At 40.0% G+C, this 22767-nt stretch overlaps 1 long non-coding RNA gene across 1 annotated transcript in view; it reads right to left on the reverse strand.

Moving 5' to 3' along the window:
- LOC146316668 (uncharacterized) overlaps positions 1-22767 on the reverse strand; it is a 47018-nt gene that overhangs the window by 10965 nt on the left and 13286 nt on the right. The window contains exons 3-4 of the long non-coding RNA XR_014771745.1: positions 2343-2469; positions 2118-2217 (exon numbers count right to left, since the gene is read on the reverse strand). This is a non-coding gene — a long non-coding RNA (uncharacterized LOC146316668). The remainder of the gene's footprint in view (positions 1-2117; positions 2218-2342; positions 2470-22767) is intronic.

The following is a 22767-nucleotide window of genomic DNA, read 5'->3' on the forward strand; positions in this document are numbered from 1 at the left end:
TTTACCATAATAAACCATTAGATGACCATAACATGTCATCAAAGATCAAGGAAACATGTTATGTGGAGAAATATGCTTCTCTCACAACACTACTGCTGCTTCAAATGTCTATTCCAAGTTGGAATAACTGTTTTTGTTTTCAAGTTTTATGTTAATTAGAGTTCAAATTAATGCTGAATGTTCACCAAATGAACAAATGTCTGTTTATTGGTCTAAGAACCCATTAATTATCTTGCAGAAGGCATAGATGTTTATAACTTTTTAATTGATCAATATGATCATGGGGTCTGGCAGGCAGTGAGGCAGGCAGTTACTTAATATAAACCCCAGAGTGTGTATTTTCAGAGCAGTGGGCTTTTGTTTTCAGGATAACAGGCCTAACTTTACACCAAGAGACAGCTGACAGTTATAAACCACTGATCAACTTACAGTGCAGAGATCATCGCCTCTTTATATTGTAATTTTATGATTTTCTGCACGTCTTGTGCTTCTGCAGTGTTCCTGCAGCCTGCCCAAGATTCCTGAGTCTGAAGAGGAGGAGGCAGAGAAAACAACTTGCTTCAAATGTAGATTTTTATATTAAATAGTTTATAATTTCAACCTGTTTAATACTAGTTTTTGTATACACAATTTCTACATATTGCTCCTTTAAAAGAAAGAGTAACAAATTCAGTACATATCCACAGTCCTTTGCAGTATAAAGGTGACGTGTGTTGAAGTCTGGGGAACACTCTTTTCAGAATCACTGTCCAGGAACATAATACTTACGAGCATAATACACAAAAGAGCCATCCTGGCTGCAAGGAGATCTATTAATATCATATGGCCACAGCTTGCCAATGAATCAGGCCTCATAAAGGAGCCAAACAGCAGGAGAGAGACAGACCGGGTACATAGGTGGCGAGGCACATCACATCCAAGATTGCCACTCCACTCCAGAGAGCTAGTTAATGGTATTTTCTCAGATCTCATAAAAAGGGGCTGCATTAAGATAAAAATGTTGAAAAGCAATTATTACAGAGCAATAAAGTATGTTTAGTACCCTCTCCAGGCAAGTGGTACACATATTTTTTTAGTAACTGAGGTGAGAAGTGAGGCCTGTGGCCCCACGACTGTGCCGGGGCTCCATGTGAAAAGAGATTTAAGGAAAACTGACTTATGATAAAGTGGACATGAATATGTGCTTTGTTATTGTTGGAACTCTCAGAAAACAAATCTTTATTATTTTTTTAAATGGATTCAAGGTTCGTGGCAAAGCCTAAAGGCACTGTGGTTTGTAACATACAAGCATCTTCTGAAAACCAGGATAAAATGAGCCCCTAAGTTTGTGAATATATTGTATAAAATCAAAAGCATCAATGCAGGAAATATATCTTTTGTAAATAAACTGCTAGTTGGTGAAAAGAGTCTCAGTCAGTTAAGTATTTATTTATTTATTTGTTAGTTGCAGAAGAAAAACCCACCACAAAGAGCATTTGGAAGCTGCACCTTGCCATTCAGGGAACTGTTGCAACACGGACCATTTTTCTTGTAACACTGTAGTCGCCGATGCACTGCTATGCTGCAGGTGCCGTTAGCTAGTTAGCTCAATTAGTGACCCTATTAGACTGGGATACAGCCTCCAAGACCAACGGAAGCCAGGTTCACCACTGAAACTACAGTAGTAAAGTAAAGTAAAGTAAAGTGATTTACAGTGTCTCCGAACAGGATTCAGATTCCAGGGACAATGAAGACGCAGCAGTTTCAGGCAGGGAAAAGAGACATGAAGCAGTGGTTGAGTGAGTTTGTGACTCAGCATTACAGGCATCATGAAAATAGACTTTATGGCAGAATTGAAGGTTACACTGGTGTACCTAATAAAGTGGCCACTGAATGTAGAGTTTTCTCACAGAACAAAATATCAGTAACGAGGTGAGAAGAGATTACAGTGCTTTGACAGGACTCAGCTCTGACTAAGTGAGACATGACAGCTGAGTGCAACAAGGAACACAAAGCATTGCTGTTCTGATTGATGATGCATTTCAGTCTTGTTTAAACAGCACATTCTGTACCATCTTGATAATGAACAAAGCTGTGCAAAAGTAAGTGAAGCATAAGCAATTAAACCACTAACTCACCCTTAGGTGGTTTCTACACGTTCATCCCCTTCTGCCCTGTTTCTGACTTCAGCTTCCTGCGTAGCTCCTGGTGAAGGAGCCACGTGGATGAATGAGTTACCTGCATACAACACACAAACGGCCAAAACTTTAGAAACACTTGGGCTGCTTTAAGGGCACATTAAACCGTGTAAACATTCATGATTTTGCAACACTTTAGTTTCTTCTTATGTTTGTATGTGATACCTGTGGTTTTGGAGTGGTTCTCCAACAGAGCAACAGCTTCAGTAAACACGGCAGCACCGTCTCCTTCCAGAAAAAGAAAGCTGTGCTTCCACACAGGCTGCATCTCGAGGGAAACAACCTGAGAGACCTGCAGCAAACACAGAGGAGGATCACAGCAACACACAACAAAGGCTCTCAACGTGGCTTCAGGAAATTATCCGCATTCATCAAAAATTAAAACACACTCTGAGTCCATCTTTAGTCGACTGCAAATCTATATTAAGCCCAGCTTGTCCCTGGGTTAATAACGAGTCTCTGGGCGGGAATGGGAGGACATGATGATCAACAGTTGGCACAGCGAGGCTGATCCCAGCAGGCAGTGCTGTTGTGGCATAGCTGGGGTGAGAACGTGCCCGGCACCTGGCTGGTGCCCTAAGGGGAGCTGGCAGATGGTGCTGACGCTGGGGGTGTGCATCCTCATATACTGAGGACGACTAAGCCTTACTCCCTGTGAGAGGACACAAAGAGCAGGTGAGGAAAGGAAGCGCTGCCAAAGGGGTGGGGGGGGGTCGGGCAGAGGGACTCCAATAGACTGGACTGGAGAGGGGCTGGAGGGGTCACAATATGCCCAGAGGCAGACAGATGTTTCAGCTCATTAGGGCTTATAAAGCAGGTCTGCTTACTTTGGCCAACAACTGAATTATTTATGTGTGTAATGTCTGTGTCTTTCTGTAACCCGTCTCTCACCCTTTTGCAGTATTTTCTTGCTCCACGTTGCTATGTATAGATGCGGCCCAGGCTGGACACGCTCTGCAGACTGCTTCAGTGCATCTATATGTTCTGCCAGGCTGAACACTATTTAGAAACACACAGAGACTGCCAAGAGTGTCATTTACACACCGCCTGATGAGTGCTTATCCACGGGGACCTTTGAGCTTAAAATGTCATTGGCTGAGGCTCCTCTGAGCGCACACAAAGGTCACCAGTGGCACTGGCTCCAGAGATCCTTATTGATTCCCAATCTACCACCATTATTCCTGGCAATTACAGACGGAACTGAAATTCTAATCATGGAAATACATTCAGAGTGAGGATGTATCTGGAATTGTAATGCAGTGTGAATACATGTATAATTCAGTCTAAGGTCAGCAGTTCCTCTGTGTATTGGTGAACACTTGAGCATTTTCCCACCGGTGGATCAACATGAACTGTCATTTAATGATGATATTAATACTTTTAATATTAATATTAAACATCTACTGCCAGAATAATTTAAAGTTTAATTCAAGACAACTTTGAAGTGTAAAACACTGATGATATACAAACATCACTTTGCACATGACAGTGTGACAGATCTCTGTCAGATCAACACCAGGCAACATGATGAGGCAACTACTACAATGCCACCACAACTAACAGATGCAACAAGTTTAGATGTGCAAAACTTTGAATTAAGCTTTTTGGTGCAGTATAGTGTAAGTTATTATATCTAGATGTAATCAACTTTTTATTTTTTTGTTTTTGTATAATCTCGGTTTTCTTTGAGATGCGTAGAATAATATAATAATGGTACTGTAACTGAGCATCCTGGGTTCATTTAACTGTATAAACAATAAATGGGACCATAAGTCCAAGCTTCTCAGTTTAAACATGGCTATTTATTTAGAACATCGCAAGCATCAAGGCAGCTTAACAACAAGATAATCGAAATCTACATTTTTGGAGAAACTCAAAAAAGCTAAAACTAAATAATTTACATTTAATGTTGATCAAAGCCTACATATTCCAGTGGAAGTTGTGGCTATTCAGAAGATTAATGTTTTGGCATAGAGCTGATTACATCGTCCCCAGTAACTAAATTTAATTCTAACAAGTGATCACTATCATGTTCAGGTGTTTATAATAAACCAAATTCATGCAAATGAGTTCAGAATTAAACAAGTTATAGTCTATTTTGTAGTGAAGTCTGCATCTGTCATTCGTTTCCTAGCGGATCTTGAACTCAAAGCTGATAAACAAGGGATTTAGTCATCTCGTATTGTGCCAAAGTTTAGTTGATAATAACATGAGCTATGAAACTTAACTTTTCTAAGCCTGTAGCAGACTAGATAAGCCTTGTTTTTAGCCTAGCCTAATGACTTGTGGCCCCTACTGGCCAGTTAAGAGTGAGGAGTCAGTACCTGGTATGAAGCACAACAATCAATAAAGTTGTTTTTTCAAGGTTTAAAAAAAAAGAAAAGAAATCCCACATCATCACAACCACTAGAGGTGTTGGAGCAAACAATCATAAATGTGCACATATATTAAGCTGATGAGTCCAGTAGTATGTGAGACTAGCTGTGGACAGTAGCTCCAGCCCTGTTAGTCACACTTACACATGACCTAAGACATGATAAAATAACAGACTATATAAAGAAGCAATAAAAGAAGCAATAAAAGGAACACAGCAAGGATATAAATAGTTACATACGATATATGTAATATTAGTATAATATGAGTGCTTTAAATTATAGTACAAATAGAAATACTTTGAGTAAGGCAATGAAAGTACAGTTAGTATGTACCTACATTTATAATGGCCACAGTTTTTAGTGCCTCTGTTAGGAAGATATTTTTATCACCAAGTGGAGCACCAGGAAGCACCAACCTGATGAAAAAAAGGTTGAACACAAGCAGCTCTGACAACAAACAGAAGCTACGCACAAGCACAGATGAAAGCAGGGGTAGACTGCCAACATTAATTGTCGTACAAATTTCAAATACTTTGATATTACAACGTAATTAAATGCACGTCTGCATCAGAGTGGCTTTCCTCCCACAATCCTAATTACAGTCATGCACTGTACATATCTGTTATTTAGAAGTGAAGGAATGTTCATATTTTAAAGGAGCAAAAAAAGCAAACAAACACGGAGCTATGTGGCTGTATGGAGAGGGTGAGTGTGTATGAAGTGGCCTGTTGCCTGCCTGAGCACAGATGGTGGCAGAGCAGGATGTACCGACCTGTACTTTTGCCCACACGCGCGTGCACACATACACACATGTACAGATTCATCACATATGCATGGATGCATATGTAAATACTGCCCTCATACATACACACCCACACACTCGGCCAAGTTAAGAGCTCTTTCAGTGGCTCAGGAAGTGACTGCAGATAGACAGATTGGTCATTTAAGAGGGTGTCACACTTGTTTAACAAAGATCAGAAGTCAAAACCCGGCATACTCTCCATTCTGTAATCAAAACACTTTCCTTTTTTTTTTTTTTAACAGCAACACAAGACATCCAGACATGTCGATCAAAGGCTGACTGCAGTTCACAGAGACATACAAGGCCAAGCAGGATAATTAGTGCACTGGAACGATCAATACTCCTCGCGTGGGGGTTGAATGCAGAGGAAAAAAGCAATCCAAGAGAAGTGCAAGGGAAAGCAAAAATCCAAACAGCCGGCATACATTAGAAAGTGAGATATTTACATCAGCAGGAGGGATTCCACTCACTGTATGTAATGAGTACATACCGAGTGCAGGATGTCCAGCTTTTGGATCCATATTCAAACCACTAGTATTCATTATTTATATTCTAAACAGAGAGGTACACAACATATTGATTACTAACAAAAGCCACTGAGATATCCTCAGTGAGCACAGAGACAAGTGGTAAAGACTAGAGACAAATGGCAAGGCGCTAAGACAGGAAGACGGATAGATAGGTAGATGAATGAAGGCGAGGGTTCAGCAGATCGATCGGCAGAGGAAGAGTAGACGTCCCTCGGGAGAATGGGGCCTTTTTAGCACCATGTGAGGAGAGAAGGATGACATGTTTCCCCTTTGAGGTGCTGAGTATGTGAGGTAGTGTTATGGCATCATGGCCAGGATGGAAAGATGCATGAGAGGAAGAGTGTGTGGCCACGGCGGCGCTCTGTGGTGTGACAGACGGTGATAGCAAGTGACAAACAGAGCTCTCTGAGAGAGGAGAGGAAGACATACTGGTTCTCCAGACTCCAGCTCCCCGCCATGACTCTGGGACATGAGCCATGCCCTGCCCATCCTCACTCAGCCACAGCCATCAAGAGGAACACAGAGCTTTTGATTTGATCTGGACGCTTTCTGGATGCATCATCCTGTTGTCTTTCTGGATGTACTTCAGGGGGAAACCCAATTAAAACGGGCCAAAAAGAGCATGACAAGCATACCTGAAGTCAGTCCTGTACGGCGAGGTGTGGGGGGTGGAAGCAGGAGGGTGGAAAATATAGTGCAGTCACAGCCAATCCTGCTGTTTGTGGAGTCAGAAAGCATCATGACGACCTTTAAAACCAAATGACACATAAAAACATTTTGATGACACTTTACCTTACAGTGCAACCAGAACATGTTACACCCAGCACTTTCTATTAAATTAGACAAAAATAGAAGTATGGTGTCCCTTATTAGTCAGTATTGGACCCTTTTTAGACCTTAATTACACAAGGATAATTAGGGACACATTAAAACAGACCTGTACTGTAATCGCAAGTATATTATTTCTCACTGTTAGACCATTATTACATCAATTACAGAGCTTTGTTTAATACTCCTTTCTGATTATGGCATTATGATCAATTCTGGCATTCTAAGGTCTGTTACTTCTGTTGCTGTGTTCAAGCACAACTCATAATTATGACCTATGACCAAGAGAGTAATTAGGGACACATTATAACAGACCTGCACTGAAAACTAAAGTGAAATCACTAATCTGCTACTTGAAAAACACCTTCTTTGGTAGACTGAGGCCTACTTCTTTGATCAAATCACATTATCTGCCTGCAGTATTACAATAAGTCTGTGCAGTCACCCATAGCCAAAATATTCCTCTACCACTATAATTTTAGCTTCTATGTATCTGGCTCACATATTGTTTTTAAATAGGAAAGTAGCAGATATGTGATTTCAGTTTAGTTTACAATACAGTTCTCCTGCGATGTGACTCTAAGGGTCTAATAAAAGATCTAATACTATCTGATAAAGAACATTTTATTTCATTTTATTTATTAGTTTTTTGTCTAATTTGATACAAAGTATGGCTTGTTATGTCTTATTAGTGTACTGTAAAAGTACACTAGTACTGTGCAACCAACATTTTTATTACGTCATTATTATTATTATTACAAACAAGTATTTTTAAGTATTATGCTATCCAAAAATATTCAAATGCAACGATGAAAATGGTCTGCTGTTGTTATTAAGTTGAGTGATGGAAAGATGGCTCCTGTGGAAATGGAGAATTGCTCCCCGATGTCCGGAATAATAAGAATTTGTAATGGCTACCCCCACTCACAAAAGGCATAAATGAAAACATGATGTGGGTGTCGACTGCCATCCCTGCTACAGATTAAGGTTCTGACACTCTGCTAGGAAATTCATTTGAGCGAACAAAATAAATAAAACATTGAGCTGCACCATTTGCACCTTGGCAACAGCTTTACTATTATTAGAGGACCGGTAGGTGCAGGAGAGACAGAGACAGGAAAGCTCCAACTGTGTCCAGACAGGCCAGACTGACAACCATAACCCAGTATGAAAATGATATTGTGATGTCAGTGACTCTGTTTAGTTCACATCAGAAAAGTGAGATAAAACTCATTATACTTATTGTGAAATACTAATAAACATCAATATGAAGTTACAGCTAGCTTTTAATTACTTGCATTGCTTTGTTTGGACTGCTGTTTTTCAAAAGTTGTGTTGTGCTGGGCCCAGGGTTCAACATTAATGTTTTTTTACTTGCCCCCATAAAAATGTTTTTTTTATTTATTAGTGGTTATCACATACCAACAAGACTAAAGTTAATTGTCATGTTTAATCTAGGGCTGCGACATCTGTTAAATGTCAGAAAGTAGTGGACATTGTCTACTCCAGTTTCACAACTCCAAGGTCTTGTCTTTTGATGTTTTGTTTGTCGGTCAAAAACCCAAAGATATTGACATTTTTACATGAAAAATTACTTTAACCATTAATCTTTAATTGTACTAGTTTAATAGTTTAATTCTTTTGTGCCACTTGCCTGACTGGCCAAGACTTAGTTTACATGGCATTTTACTTGCCCTGGACAAGCAGGCAAGCCTTATTGTTGAGCCCTGACGTTAAATAAAACAAATACACCAAACTAAACTAGCGGCTGGCTATTTTAGCCAGGCATAAAGACTGGAAACACTTAGCCTTGCTCTGTCCAAAGTGTAAAAAAGTGTAAAAATGGAAAAGCTGTGGTCTGATGTGGTTTTATGTGCTGGACTGTTTCTTGACCAGGAGAAGTGATTTTCTGTCATCATCTGAAGGTTGCCAGGTAACCCATCTCCAGTTAAAACTGCTCCCAGCCAACAAATGCTGTGTCCAAAATCACATAGTATGCACGACTTACCCCAAATGTGTACTATTGTTAAACATACTTCTGTGTAAATCAACAGTAGTATCTATTCCAACACACTATTAAGCTTATGTGTCATCGTTTCCTAAGTGCCTCTTTGCCAGTTGGAGATGCATAACCATGGTATTTTGTGCCAACAATTAACTAATTAAAATATATATATTCCCCCTAGCAAAGTGAAACCTTACTCACATTTAAACTGAAGGATTATTAAAGTTTCAGGCATACTAAAAAAAAAACTCACGTAGTTTTAGCCTTGCATTTTAGTATAGAATTTCAGATGCAACCATAAAGTCTGGCACATACAGCTAAGCTAAATTAAGTTAAGATAAGCTAAGTTAAGCTAAACTAAGCTAAGCAGCTCCTGGCTGTAGCTTTACATTTATCATACAGGCATGAGAGTGCACCAATCCTCTGATCTAACATTGGTCAAAAGCCAAAATGTCAAACTAGTCCTTTAAAATTATGATGAAAAATGACCCAGAACTACAGATGGTGGACCTTGGTCAATTCAACAGAGGTCTAATCTGTAATGGCAGTTCCATTCACCACATAAACATGCCTAGATTTGCTTCATACATTCAAGCTTTTTAGCCTGCAATGCACAGGACGGTTGTCCATTGTCCCTCTTAATTGATGTCAGAGGCCTGAAGTGCATTAGTGCGTCACAGGATGTGCCCATGCTGGCGTGCATTTGCCCACTCTGTAAGAAGCACACAGCCTCGCCCACCAGCTGCAGAGCATATTGATTATACTGTTCATGGAGGCAGAATAAAAGCAAGGGGGACATTTTTTCTGACTGACCTGCTTAGTTCGAGACAATATCAGCCATGATGGGCAGAACACCTACTGTGGAGGGGTCTTCACTGGGCTTTCCCATTGCCTGCAGGAATGCCTAAAAGCAAGACTGATTCGTTGAGCAGGGGAGAGGTAGAGCTCACGCACACCACAAATCCCTTACACTGTCCAATCTGCACACATGGCACATCTCTACTGGTCAGTTTAAGTTATGCAGCATCACATGCAAGCGTTTAGGCTCATGTTATTCAATATCACCTGCTGGGCAGAAGATCAATGGAAAGATTCAGTTAATATCAAATTCTCACTTTGCTTGATTAAGTTTGCATCTTTTTCATCTCACAGGCACAGAGCTGTGAAAGAGGAAAATTGAGATTGGATATCTTATCAGATATTCCCAGATTTAATTAAAGCAAAATTTTTTTGTCGACATTATAATTGCTCGAATCCAGAGCCCGTAAAGCCCTCCTAACGTCTCACTGGATATTCATCACCGCAAGAGGATTTAAGCAATTTATCAGCTTGATAGAGGGAAATGTGGGGCTGACAATAAATGTATAAACTAGCTCATGCTGGATGGGGAAAAGTGTTCCTCAAACCCAGTGAAGGAGACATGAGGCTGCTGAGGAAGGATGCTGACTTTCCTGAAGAGACCTCAGCTGAGACAGAGTGGAAGAAAACAGGCACAATGTGGCACAGCAATATTACTACCACAGTGGGGCAGTAGTCCATTAAGCTATAATCTAATACTGTAGTATGAAATCTCCTCAGCAGCAGCATTGGCTGCATAATTTACCTGGCAAGAAATTGTGTTGATGGGTTAGTAAGGCTAGCATCTGTCGTTGGGAAATTTAAAAAAAAAAACAAAAAAACAGAACCACAGGACTTCACAAACAGTGATTACGGCTCAGAGCTCTCAAGAGGGTCCTCCATTACCAACGCTGCACAAATCAATGTTTATGACCACCATAAAAAACTGGAAACTGGAAAGCCCCCAAAGCCCGTTTCATCCATAATGTCTGTTCTTTACACATCGTATTCAGTCAGCTGCAAGCTGATTTAACCTGAAACCAGTCCACTTGTCCTTCATCTCTCTGCTGTAACTGATGCTGCAGTTTAATCCCAAGAACCACAGACAGGGAGGTAGTGGTATTATTGTTTGCAGTGATACTGACCTTGATTTAGCAACAAATAATAAGTATCACTGAGATATTCATCTACTACTTTTTGGAGCAAGTTTATACAGAAGGCCAGACCTGCCAAAGTAAAGAGGCTTACACAGTGATTTCTGTTATTTTTTCAATGCTCTTCAGCTATATTATAATGGTACTACGGTACTGTATTGTAGTCTGTGCGTCCAGGTTGCGTACCATCATGTAGCGATGAAGTACAGTTTAATAATCTGTGGTGCTACAAAAAGTCATATGGAGACAGATTGATGAATCATATCCCAGAATTAAAATGAATAGTAAAATGAGTCCCTTCTACTTAAAATCCAAAACAACATAGTATCATAACACAATAACAGTAACAATAACAGTAAAACCATAAAAGCAAAATAAAACCAATACAATAAAAACAGTAGAAGCATAATATCATAAAAGCAAACAGAAGTTTACAGTCAAATCTATCTTCAGCGCAGCAACTCGCTGAATACGGCATTTAAATAGCAATCGACCAGAAGCAGGTGCACCTGAATATTAAATGGAGATGGTTTAATTCATGTTACAGCCAAAACACACAAATAATTAAGAGACGGTATGTCATGTAATATGTAATATGTGCTGTGTAAATCTCAAAGTGGAGTTGGACACGCCCTGAATGCACTTGTTCCATGCACTTTAGACCATGTGTTAAGGATTGTCTGAATAGGGTCCATTAAGATTAACCTCAGGGGTATTCAACTCATAATACATATGACTGTGGTCCTTTACCCTGGGTGACTGTTCACCTTGACTTACTTCTCTCTTTCAATAGTAGCAAAATTTGACGTCTTGCACAACCATATTTGCAATCATAAGTCATGAAACACTTGACTGATGTGTAAAATAAGTAAATATGTTAAGAAAATTAAGATATGCAAGTCGTTTTAATTTAAAAGTGGTTGGTTTAGTCATACTACTTTTGATGAAAATTTCTGGTCTCATACAGGTGATAATGTCTTTGTGTCAGTTTTGACACACCATATATCCCAAAATCCTTAATTTTAACGCATAATCTAGATTAGGTTTTGATCTCAGCAAGACTAAATAAAGGATTAACTAACATATCAGACAATCTACACAACGCATTAGCTTTGTTTCTTTCTGTAATACACTTTTAAGACCAAGATATGGCCCAGAAATTCTAATTGAGTTAAAAAATGTTTAATACAAATACAGCGGTTAGATATTTGAAGAAAAGGCAACAGAGAATGTAATGGGATACGCATAGTAACACAGGAAAGGGTAAAGAAAGCATGGATTATTCATGTCTATTCCCACAGTGCAAACAGCTCCTTTTTGATGGATTGTGCCCGGGGCACTCCTCCCTGCTCAATACCAACAGTCCCAGGCAGCCCAGCTTCACGCTGCTCCACACAGCCGGGATGATGAGCTCTCCCAGAATCACAGACACGGCCAGCGGCTCTCATCTCCCCGCTATAGTCAGACATAATGATGGTGTGTGGTCTGAGGTGAACCTAAATTTAAACTAGAGTATCAGGAGGAGGGTAGTAGAGCAGTGCTGACGGTGTTTGCCTGAGCTTATTTTAGTTCAACTGCAGGAGAGACAGTAACACAGATGAGCGTAAGGGTCTGTCACACCAATCAAATGACAGGTGGAGGTGCAGAGTGGTGGTGAAGGGTGAGCAAAAACAATGTCACCTTCAGTACAGTGCGGTAACACGAACTGAACATATTTCTCTGCACCAGTTTGTTATCCAGAAAGAGACTTTGGAGTGTGTGTCTTTGCGTAGACGGCTGAGCTCACCTGGACTGGTTCCAAATGGTAAGGTGATGGAAAGGCTGCAGGGGTGTTAACACAGGCAGGTGGTGCTGCTCTGACCGTCAGCCACAAAAATCCCCATCACTGCAGGTTAGTTCTGATTTGTGGCACATTTTGTGTTACTTGATTTATGTTTTTTGACTGGTTTTGTGCTCTACATTGACAAGAGACTCTTGAAAAAGGGATTTATAAATTTGGTAGTTACTAAATGAGACTGTATCCATTTTTCTCCTTTATTGTAAGTATTTTACATGCTTTTTTTCCCTCACATTTTTCTATTATTTTTCTTATTTTAATTTTATTCTTGTTTTCTCTGCCAGTTTTCTTATTCAACAAATGGCTCCACCAGACAAGACAATGTCAAATGAGGTGCAATTATTGCCATTTCTTACTGGCAATTAACATTCATTAACATCCCTAGTATATACAGTTATTAATTTTTATTAGTAATGTTATCATTTTGTAAACTATCATTATTGTTTTTACCTACACTGATAACTCAGATTTTCTGGATGGATGGGGGGGGAAGGAGACCTAAATGTGTGATCAAATTTAAAAAAGAAAGAAAAACAGATTTATTAGCTAAACAAGGCTTTCTTGGCTGATTAAATGTCAATGAAATAAAAATAAAATAGAAAACGTGACTACAACACAAATTAATCGGCACTATGTATATTAAACACTAAGAAGAAGGAAAGAAAAGAAAGAAAATACAGATGAAATGGAGAAATGTACAAAAAACAGAAGGCAAACAATTACATTATCCGGAGAATAAACCTACAGAATTGAAGACATACAGTATGTGAAGTGAAGACATGCAGAGAGAACTGGATTTAAAGGGAGCTCCTCTGAATCCTCTGTTGAATGATGTGCTCAGTCTGCAGCGCTGAAATAGCTTTCCCTCTACATGAGCTCTGAACTGAGGGTGAACCTGAGCTTCTATTTAAAAGAGGCCTATCTGTAGACAGCAGGAGTCTTTGCCAAATTTCTCTTGGCAGAGGTTTTAAAAGATGTTCGATATAAAGAAATCCAACACAAAGCGGGTCAAATCTCAACAACAAATGTTGCCTGAAGCCATCAACATCCTCAGACAGCAAGTGATAGTGCAGACTGTCTGGCCCACTGATGAGAAACTAAGTAATCCTGAGATTTCACACTTTCAACACATTCCACGCCATCTCCTAGCATTCAGCAGGTGACGATGGGAAGCAAATGAACCAGTTTAATGGTAAACTAACCATTCAAAATACCTTAGCAACAGTTAGAATCAGTCATGCTGCATAGCCGATCGCCAACCCATGACTTTGCTGTCCTCCAATGAGCTCGCTTCGCCGCAAAGGGGAGGAGGCAGCCATAGGCAAATAAAGCAGGGACTTGAACAAAGGGAGGAGGCTTCAGAAACATTGCGTTGCCTCTGTTGGACCATCAGTATTCCCTCCACATCCACTGCTATCACTCCACACACTCATTGAGAGCCCTATTTAGGCTCGTGTGTAATTATTCTGTCACTTAACAGGCAGACACCATGCTCCATGAATGAGCAGACCCGTGCTCGACAATTATCATCAACACTGAAGCCTTTTCCTGGACCGGGGAGCGGATCAAGGCAAAGCTATTTTACACAGATTTTGCTGCCAATATTTCCCATAAACCACGGAGGCAAATATGTTGCATTAACATGCAGGGAGGGGCTAGACAAGTGCAACAGTTTCTCAGAAGCATGAGTCCAATGATTCACCTCCAAATGAATTTTCTTCTGTGGTGACAGAGAGACTTCAGAGGAACATGTCTCAGTATCAGTACGTTTGTCTTCTCTTGATGTTGGGAGTTCAGTCAGAACTTCAAAGGTCAGCTGTACTGGTGACTTTACAAAGCAGCCCACATTGCTTAAATATTCCAGTTCACAATTAACACACATGGGTTAAAAGTAAGGAACAAGTACTTTTTATCTGCAACCAGTAGCTCTATAAATCATTCCATCAGTTAGCCGGTCAGTTGATTCCCCACCCTTTGGTGGCCACAGATTTTGCCTGAAATTTGGCATGGAGGTTACATATGTGAAAGTGTGTATTTGTGTTCATGGCAATTGCATAACCTCCACATGGATTCACAGACTTTTCAACAAAATTTTGTAGAAAGGTTGCTCATGAACAGGACGACCGCTGATTAACTGTTCATGCCAAGTGGAAAAAATGGGATGTGGCACCACTTGTTTTTTTCTCACAATGCAATGATAGCAGAGGAAAACCCAGAACATGAGGTGGCGTCCAGCCACAATCCCTGGACACATCAGGCCAAAATCTAAAAAAAAAAGACAACAGCTAAATGATGAAGTGATTACTGTGCCCTCAAAAACACACTGAACACTGAGGTCTCTGCTTTTGAAAACTCCGCTTTTCTCCTTCAAGCCAATCTTTTATGGGAGTAATTAATCTTTTACTCGAGTATAGATGTTCAGTACTGTACCCACCACTGGATACCACACACAGTTTTTCTCTTTGCGTCAGTTGGTGTGGGTGAAAATAAGAAATAACTCATAATCTTACGATCAAGTGCATTCACACCAGCATGATCTCAATCAACCATGATATCACTTATAGATTTAGTCATATCCTCCCTATTTTGACCTGTTTGTGATGTGTTGCTAACTCCTTTCAGAGTGCATAAAAGCATCAACAACATGCAGGGACGCTAACGATGCTACGCTCCAGACCTCAGCCTTTTTTACGCATATTCATCCACAAATACTGAAAGATACAGTAACTACCTATTTCTTCTCTTTCATAGTCAATAAAATGATTAAAATACCAATCTATTCTTGAGCATGAGGACAATCAGATTGCCTGAAACTATTCATGGTCTTTAGTCACATACTAATTCAAATTCAAAATGGATTTTAATAAAATTGGCCACAGCAAGTTAGTAAAACTTGACCCAGACAGATCGTGTTCTGTGTTCTTAGCTCTTTGTTCTGTAATGTACAGTCTGAAGCCGAGCCCACACAGCATTACCCAATAACTTCATCCTGTTTAGTGGTGTTGTACTCTTTGGCTGCTTAGCCTCTCTGTGGGCCTGCAGCTCCTGAAGCTCAATGGAGAGTCTCTCCTCCCAGGAAAGGCTGTGTGTGGGCTGATGGGTCCAACGGGTCGCCTCCTGACTCCTCCGCCCACAGGACTCATCAACTTCACTCTGCCAGGAAATGCAGAGATGTAAACACATGCAGTATGCTGTGAAGATAACACTGTGGGAATTTCTTTGTTATATTAAAACCAGTCAATTTTGTCTAAGGAACTCTTTCTCTAAACTCACACAACTGAAATTCATATCATGGTGTTTTCTGATTAGAAAGGTGAACTCAGTAAGGTGCAGATCTCCCCTAGTCTTCTGTGCCCCCCCCCCCCTGCAGTGGCCCTGCGTCCCCTCCAGGGGGGCCCGCCCCCCAGTTTGGGAACCACTGAACTATAGGAAAGCAATCATTTAATATTTAACGTGATTTTAAACTTCACAAACACAAACTAAGACCTTGGGAAATAGATGTTTAGCATATCACTCTGTATATTAACATATAAGAAATAATCTATTAAGGCAACCAAATCTGTTACACAACTCTTCAGTGAGTTGTCACACTGTGTTCACATGTTGCAAAGTCTGACTAGCTGTTTCACATTTCAGGGGAGGCACAGAGCCAAGCATTCCTTTCCTGTAAATAAACTGACTTGTCTTTTGCAAGATGTTATAAAAACACACTTCTTCTACAACAGCAGCGGTACAGCTCAAAATGCTTGGCTAATCACATGAACAGCCCTCCATCCTCCAAAACCTTTGAACGGGCTAATCAAATATGCTCCCTCTCCCTTCAGAGGCCTAATCCCTCTTAGCGAGGATGTAAGAAACGTGCCACCTGCTTCCAGTCATACAGCTCGAGGCCTGACTGCCCTTGTGACACCATGCTGCACCTATAATCTCATGAACAAATGCATAGTTTCATCTATAGATGCCACTGCTGGATGTGGACGTACCACAGCGTACATACATACTTCCACCATTGCTCATCAAACTCACAATCCATGCAACTGGCTTGCAGGCCGGGATTAATGGACTTTGACCAAGAATATTCATAAGAAATTAATAAACACGACTGTTTTTCTCACCTCAGCCAAAGATTGTGAGAGGAAGTAACATCTCATATTTATTGAGCAATCTTATCCTACAAGACAATCTGTTCTGTTAAAGGATAGGAAAACAACAGCCAGGGGCTCAAATCTACATTTAAAGAGTTTTAATGCCTGCGCGCCAGCGGCAGCCATCGCCAGAACCATTTTATTTTCGCGATGTCAATCCATCCCAGTTTCATGTCGCAATATCTCAGGAATGCTTTGAGAAATTTCTTCAAACTTGGCACAAATGCCCACCTGAACTCAGGGATGAACTGACTGAATGACTGAGCTTGGCGGTCAAAGGTCAAAGTCTCTGTGACATCATGAAACACATTCTTAGCTATAACTCAAGTTCTCTGTCCTCTGTAAAAACTGCCTCGAGGTGAAGACAGCATGCTTCTCACTGCAAACTTGAGGCATGAAACCGCGAGGCAGTAATTCTAGTTGCTTGCTGTAATGATTCCTACTGCTCATACTGGCCATTAAGAGATCTCTTCCTAATGCACTTCCACTGTCAGTGATGGAGGACAGCACACATTAAAAATGTGAACGTCTGGTTTCCTCAGATCAAATAAAACGAATGAGAGCAACTGCCTTGAGTTATCTGAATTGGTCAGCGATGAGAAAGCTATACTCTTTATTCATAAAATGCAATATCTAACGAGAGATATAATGAAACTGACAATTAACTGCCACATGGAGGGTGAAACTTTTTCCAAATACAACATCTGCTCCGGCCCAAACTGGCAAGATGAAGCACATGGACACATCGGCTGACTGCTGCAGTAATCAAGGGGCTTCTGTCGATATTTCATATTTCATATTTCATATTTCATATTTAGTTTTCCAAACAAAGTAGTCTGTTCCAGCAGACAGAAAAAGCTAAGCTAAAAAAGTAAAAAAAAAAATTGATTTATTTGAGCACCTCAACAGTCTGAGGTGACCAAAAGACATAAAATTGGAAGGCGTGGTGAAATTAACTAAGAGCTTTTCTCAGAAAAAAATGAAGCTAACTAGCTAGCTAACATTTAAGAAGCTGGAATCAGAAAATTTTGACTTTTTTTTCTTTAAAAATACTCAAACCGATTAATCGATTATCCAAATAGTTGGCAATTAATTTAATAATCGATTAATCGTTGCAACTCCATAAAGAACATTTAACTTTTGAACACAAATAAATGGACTTCACCGATGACAAAACTTTTTTTTAATTGATTGTTCAGTTTAACTTTATTATTTATTCATTAGATTGATATTAGGCCTATGGTATTGCAGCGACTTATCCCTGAAGTCAGGTTTATGAACCTTTTAGGAGAATTCAAGCGAAGATATGTTGTATTTCTCAGAATTTCAAGGTTGTGTCACCGTTCTCAGCTGAGAGGATGATATAATGTGCAATGTATGATTATAAATATTGCATGAAGCATCAAAGTATACTGAATTGGACTTGACGTGTTTAATTCTCCACAGTATCAAAAAGCTGCGTACATGAAAACACGGTTTAAATTAGTAAATGAGCTCAGATCAATCTTGTATTTTTGTGTTAAAAGGGAGCACAGTGCTGTCATCTTCCACAAAGTGCCTTCACAATGTTTTCAGGATCAAGTCAGACCAGGCTGAGATTTGAGTGAACTGAAAAAGTAGAGCAGTAGTGTTCAGATGGATCTTTGTATTAAAGCTGCCTTTAATTTGCCGTTGCAGTAGCCCATTCAGGATAACGTAGGCTGTTTAAACAAGGATGGAGATGTCAGGCTGCATTAGCATCCAGACAGACCCTGCACCCAGAGGATTCAGCAGTGCCGGGAAAATCAGTCATTAAATTTGCAGGCGCTGTGCAGAGCTCCACTGTGCGCGTACGGGATGAGGGATGGCGTTTTATGGCCAGGATGCATTTACCACAGCACTGGTTCATATTTCTGATTCACCCCATAGATAAAGAGATGCCTGTAAGATATGACACAAAGGCCTGGGATGGTTTTGGTGAACTTTAGTTGTACATAAAAACCCAACCAATATATTTTTATTCCTGAATTTTGAATGAGATAGTGTGCCGTCTTTGAACAGCAGGGTTTTGAAAGTGCCCATTCAATATTTACAGAATACTAACAAGACACCAGCTACCAGGAACTGTGCTAAAAATACAAATTTGACTGCGGTTCAGGGGTTCATGCGTTGTCCTTCCTCGTATATTTGTTTTATAGTTGTGGATAAGGGATGTTCACATTATTCTACTGTAGGCTTTAGTGTGTAAGATTTAGGGGGATCTATTGGCAGAATATTGCAGGAATGGGATAAAATACTCATTAGTATGTTTCTTTTGTGTATAATCACCTGAAAATAAAAATTGTTGTTCTTTCGTTTCCTTAGAATGAGCTCTTTATATCTGCAGAGGGTGCAGGTCCTCTTCCACAGAGGCTGACATGTTGCATCATGTTTTTACAGTTGACAGAAAGGACAAAACAAACACTGTCTCTAGATATGTTCTTTCACATTTCAACTTTCACAGCCACTGTAGGTTCTTCCACATGGTGGAAGGGGAGGGTGAGGCAAAATGTTTGCAATCTGCAAGCTTACCGTTGGATGCCACTAAATTCTACACACTGGTCCTTTATGAACTGTTTTTAATGTGCATTTCAAAACTAAAGGTGAGTGTCATTATAAGGCCAGAATTTTGACAAAATTACGGAGTGAAAATCAATGAACTGTTGTGTGAAAATCAACGGCCACAATGTCACCTTTACCTCAATATTAATAAAAATAATTGAATTCATACATTTCTGACAATGTCACGAAAAACTGAGCGTCGCAGTTTGTCACATAAGAACTTGTTGCGGAGCTGCTGTACTGAATTACTTTAGACTGCACAGGTGGCCCACATAAAGTGACCAGTGAGGGAATATACGATTTAGTGGCATCTACTGGTGAGCTTGTAGATTGCAAACACCTTGTTTCGCTCTCAATAGAAGAACCAAAACTCACAAAAAAACACAAAAGGCCCCATCTGGAAAGTGTTTGGTTTCTGTCATCTGGGCTACTATAGAAACATGATGAGGCAACATGGCGGCCTCCAGGGAGGAGGACCTGCCCCCTCCGTAGAAGTAAACCGCTCATTTTAAGGGAAAGAAAACACAACAATACTTATTTTCAGGTGATACAATAAATCCTAAATCCAAAAAACCTTATACAGGGCACCTTTAAAAGCATTAGTGAGCAAATATTTGGTTTTTAAATAATGTGTGCGATTTTTTTCCCTCATAGCAAAAAAAAATGTTCAGTGTTCCGTGAACTACAGAAAAGATGATTGCAAAACAAATTGCAACTCGCCGTTTATGAATCTATTCATGTTTGTTGTTGTGGCAGCCATTATTACAGCCTTCACAGTTTTTGCTCTGCCATTATGTCTTTGATTGCCACTGTGATATTTGCCACTCTCATTTTTCAGCTGTGGCAACTAAACATTGACTTTGTTTATGGCTCTTTGTTCATCTATTGTAAACAAAGGATTTTTGTTGTTTCTCATTTCAAGTGCCCTTCCCCCGTCTACCTTTTGTCTCTGAAAGCCCGGGTTTGTTGTTAGAAGCCTTCAATTGGAGCCTGGCTGGCCTGCCCCCTCTCCTGCCTCAAAGCCGCTTGCAGATGAAAAATTTATGACTGTATGCCTTGAAAACCTCACATTCCATTTGAAGTGCTGCTGTTCTTCTGATGCTGCTGCCCCCACTGATGGCGACTGCGTCTGCCGCCTTCATTCGACCAGCGCTTTTCCTCACAGTGGGAGTGCAAATCAGGGAGAGAGGGTGGGACGTGTCCACGGCTTTACACTCCTTCACTGGTATTCACTAATCAAGGAGCGATTTTTCTTGGCTGTGTGCAATAATCAGACATTGATTAGGTGCTTTTAAAATCCACTCACTATAAACTCACCCCCACACATTTCTCCCACACTACAGCAATGTGCCTGCATTATATTCTACCTTTCTGTCTTATTTTTGGATAACACCATTTATCAAGGATTACTTTGCCACATTCTCATCGGGAGTAAAGTGCCAGAATATTCAAGTTCAGTTATTAGGGGTCCTGCACATTATAACAATAACAATACATGTAAGTCGATGATGTTGTTAAGTAGCGTGGGACCATGACGTCTTGACTGTTAAACAACCACCATATCTGAAAAACTAGATAATGTGACTGAGGCAGAAATCATGGTAACAAGGTAAAGTATTTAAGTTTTATTCATGTTATGTTTAGTCACATTCGCAGACTCCTTCCTCACTCTCTGACATACTCATACATATGATTACAGCCAAGTAACCTTCAAGGTGTACATTGCCTCAATTGCGTGGTCGTGTTGATTTTCCCAGTACAACACGTTCTGTCTTGACTAGATCCTTGTTTGTGTCGTATGAACGACACATAGCTTTTTTTGTTTCTTTTCCAAAGTGATCAAGTCGCAGAGGTCACATTTTAGTTCACTTCCAAGAAATTTAATCAATAAATTCAAATGAAGCAAAAAGAAACTTTAGCTGAAGCTTTGTGAAACTGCTAAAAAACAAAGTTGAAGTTTAAGCGGAGCAACATGAGAGGCAATGTTGTTCTCACTCTCTTTTAAAACAATTAAAATTAATAAAAATAAATAAAAATTTATTCCTTTACTGTAACGACTTCTTCATGTTAGACCATGACGCATTTCAGCATCAAGTCATTGTCAGGGGATCCCTGATGATGAGTCCCTGGCGATGGCTTGATGCCAAAGTACATCGTAGTTTGTTTGTTTTGAGGTCTATCATGACCATGATGTGATGATGAAAAGGCATTTTAAGTGTTACATAACTTTGGAAACTTTGTCTGAAGCTTTGTGAAACTCCTGAAAAGTTGAACTCAGGTTCACTAGAAGAGGAGCAGCATAATGTTGTCAGACAGATGTTCATCATTGGGATTGTGTATTCTTCAAATATGTGTATTGTGTAACGCTTCAGATGTGATACTGACACTGTTTCAAATAGCTGCTAACCATGTCTTTCATTTAGTAATTTAATTACCACAGCGTCAATGACAACCCCAGTTCCAGGAAAGAGCATGTGGGCGTTATTTCCCAGCGCCTCTCCATTCCTCAGAAACCTGAAAAAGATGTTTTCCCACATCTCATTGGATGGTTGTGAAATGTGCATAGGAGACAATAAAAAAAACAATCTGCTAAAGAGTGACAAGGAGTAACACCATTATCATTAACAACCATGTTCCCTTTATCAAAACAAGAGTTTTATCCTGTCTTGAGAGCTACAGAGCAGAAATGCAGTTTCAAAATCTTTTCAAAATAATACAAATACGAACCTCCTCAGCAGGATGAGAAGAAGATTAGACAAACTTTGCTTTTAGATTTGAGCTACTTAGTAAGATATGCAGTATATAGCAAAATATCACTAATTTAGATTTGACTTCACACAAGATTGTAGAGGAATTCTCATGTTCAAAGACCTTGGCGAAGCCTGCTCTCATGCATCAAGTCACTCTGGTTCCTAAGCAACAGGTAATTTCACAACACACGCTGCTGTACGTGCAGCTGCAGCTTTTCATAGTGGGATTTCAAGCCAATCTAAAGTCACATCAGACGGCAACCTTGAGCATCTCAATACTGTTCAAACCTCTGTTCAAAGCTGGGGGGGGATGTCACACTTGTCACAGGAATAATTAGCTGAGGACAATGAAGCACAATGAAGCAGCATTCATCTTCAGCAGCAAGGTCTTCTTCTCCAGCGCCACATGAATCAACATTCCCCTGCACAACCCGCGGTTTCCAGGCACGGGCTTAGGTTTTGCCGAGTTTGGTTTGGTTACGATTAAAATCAACCCATCACAAAATACCCATCAGCTTTTAGACTTACGCAAAACCTCATGCTCAGATTGGAATGATTGTGCAAGACTGTGATAGTATCATACTACATGTGGAGGCTACTCAAAAGTTAGTTGGAAGTGAAAAAAAAACATATTGCATGAATGTTCATGATGACATTTTCACTGTCGTAACACCTGGAATATAATAATAATTACTGTACAATACATTTACATTTCCACACATTTCCAAAAGCTACTGGTCATTAAAT

The sequence above is a fragment of the Lutjanus erythropterus genome, chromosome 13 (genome assembly GCF_056507025.1).
Source record: "Lutjanus erythropterus isolate fLutEry1 chromosome 13, fLutEry1.hap2, whole genome shotgun sequence".
In the NCBI taxonomy this organism is placed as follows: domain Eukaryota; kingdom Metazoa; phylum Chordata; class Actinopteri; order Lutjaniformes; family Lutjanidae; genus Lutjanus; species Lutjanus erythropterus.